The sequence below is a fragment of the Colobus angolensis genome, unplaced genomic scaffold (assembly GCF_000951035.1).
Source record: "Colobus angolensis palliatus isolate OR3802 unplaced genomic scaffold, Cang.pa_1.0 Scaffold248, whole genome shotgun sequence".
Classification (NCBI taxonomy): domain Eukaryota; kingdom Metazoa; phylum Chordata; class Mammalia; order Primates; family Cercopithecidae; genus Colobus; species Colobus angolensis.
The window spans coordinates 3,058,074-3,060,825 of record NW_012115688.1 but is presented as its reverse complement, the minus strand read 5'-3'; positions in this window follow the sequence as shown (position 1 = coordinate 3,060,825).

Here is a 2,752-nt window from a genome sequence, read left to right as displayed (position 1 = left end):
CAGATTTTTCAGTGGTCTCTCCATATATTAAGAATTTTTGTGTAACTCAGAGATATGCTTTTATAGACTTGATTTCAAATTTTTTTTTTTTTTTTATACTTTCACCCAGGCTGGAGTGCAGTGGCCCTATCTCAGCTCACTGCAATAGGGTTCACGCCATTCTCCTGCCTCAGCCTCCCGAGTAGCTGGGACTACAGGCGCCCACCACTGCACCCAGCAAATTTGTTTGTATTTTTAAGTAGAGATAGGGTTTCACCATGTTAGCCAGGATGGTCTCGATCTCCTGATCTTGTGATCCGCCTGCCTCGGCCTCCCAAAGTGCGGGGATTACAGGCGTGAGCCACCGCGCCCGGCCTTGATTTCAGATTCTTAAGTTCAGCCGTTCCCTGTCAATCACAAATCATGTATTGGAAATTATAAATGGCAACCAAAAACTGGCTTTTAAAAAATATTTTTGGATATCATTGACGTGCTGTCACTATATATGAATTTGAGTGACTTTCTGAACAAATTTATCCAGAACATCTGTAGCCCAACAAGCTTTTGTCTAAGTTATCTTACCTACTCACAAAGGAGGGGAAAACATTATTTTCATACGCTGCTTTTAGAAATGTAAATTGTAACAGCCTCCTTGGAAAATATTGTGACTTTGTTTTAACATTAATATACTCTTCAACCTAGGAGTCTCCTGGGAATCTATCCCTAAGGAAAAAAAAGTGCCAGTATGTAAGATTATATGTTTACCAATGTATATTGTATTTTTTGGTAAGGACCAAAAGAAAAAAGACCATCAGTAAGGGAATGGATGAATAAATTGTGGTAAAAACATACCATGGCTGAATGGTATTTCCTTGAAAAGAATGTATGGGGACAAACTCCAAACTCCTCTCGGTCAAATGAGGAAAGCAAGAGGGAAGAGAGAGTGTGTGTAGCAGTTTTTATAAAATAAAGATAAACCCTTATATATGTGTGTCTTTGTATATGATTTTTATGGGCCTGGTGAACAGAATTCCTTCCATTTTTAACCTGTGGACCTCACCAGCTGTATCAGTGAGGGCTCTAGCAGTAAACGGAATTAGCCCCATATGAAAGGATAACTTGGAAAATGAGAGAGGGATTAAGGCAACAAACAACGGATGGTAAGGAATCCAGAGACCAGCAGTGCCAGGAAGCTGTTGTCTCCGTAGGGACAAAAGGAAGAAATGGTGTTGCAGAGCCCAGTGAGAGCCAAAAATGTTGGAAGGTCTCTTTCCTGTAAGAGATAGGAAAAATACAGAATAAAAAGGAAGAGAGTCTCTTAAGTGGATGTCAAAGCTCTAAAAAGATGCAGCTACTGTGAGAAACACAGAACTGTCAGGAAAGGGAGGGCCAGGGGGAGGGGAGATAGGGGGGTGAGCCTCAGCTCTTTATTGCTTCCTCCTAAAGATGCCTTTTCGACTGAACCTGATCAGAAGCCCGGATGATGCTGTCCTCCTGAGATAAAGCAGGGTAGAAGGATGGAAGATGGACTAGGAGGGCAAACAGCACAACCAGCAAATCTCCCATCTCAGTTTCAGCCTTGCTGGTCCGACTGTAATGAGGCTTTCCCAGAAGGACCATTCTTCCCCTATGGTCATTCCAAGTGGCAGCTGTTTGTCTCATGCCTCTTACGCGTTTAGAGGTAAGATGACTCTGAAACCCAATTTCAGAGGAAATAAAAATTTGGGAGTTGTCACAGGGATAATATTTTAAGCCATAAAGCTAGATGAGATTACCTAGGAAAAAAGTATAAAGAATGTCAAGGACTGAGCCCCGAGCACTCATCCCAGTATTTGCTGGGCAGGAACTGGCAAAGGAAACTGAGAAGGAACCACCAGGGTTAGGGTGAAAACCAGGAAAGGGTGGTATCTGAAGCCAAGTGAAAAACTATTTTGAAGTAGAAGAGTGGCCACAATATCAAATACTAGTAATTTTTATGAAGTTGGATATATACTGAGATTAACCATCAGTGAGGTCATTTTGATAACAACAGTTACAAAGGAGTGGTCAGGCTAAATCAAGAAGGATTCAAGATCAAATTGGAAACGGGAACTGTGAATAAGGGGCAAAGTGTTAAGGACTGAAAAGTCTGAGATTTTGTCCAACTTGCAAGGTAACAAGCTACCAGTTTTCATGGATGCTGGCAGAAGACCTTGTATTAACATAGAATCCACATTCGCTGGGTGGAGTTACAGGAGAGGAGCTCCAAGTTTAGGGAGCCTGAATCTTAAACAGTGGTCTAGAAGTAAATCTGTCAAACCTTTGTCTGGAAGGAAGACACATTGGATGCTAAACCATTGCTCTGGAGAGCGTATTACCTATCTAAGGCTATTCATTCATCCTGAAAACAGCCTATAACAAAAGCCATCACCATCTGTACTTGTAAGATAGGCAGAAACGTGAAAAAACCCATGGAGAATTGTCTCCCAACAGAGAGAAATGGATGGGTAACTGAAGAGATGGGGGCTTTTGAGGATTTGGGTGTTTTAAAATATTAGAAATTCTGGGATAAATTTATATACTCATAGGAATGACAAGTAGAAAAACTGACACTCTAGGAAAGGAGGAGAATGGACCAGAGCAGAGTCTGAGCAGGTGAAGACAGCGGGACCCAGGGTGCCAGTGAAGAGGTCAGATGCTGGAGCACCAACCAGGGGGAAGGCAGAGTGTGGATGCAGAAGATGTGAGAGCTTGTGAGTGTTCTTGTCTGATTTGCATTTGCTCTGTTAAAACT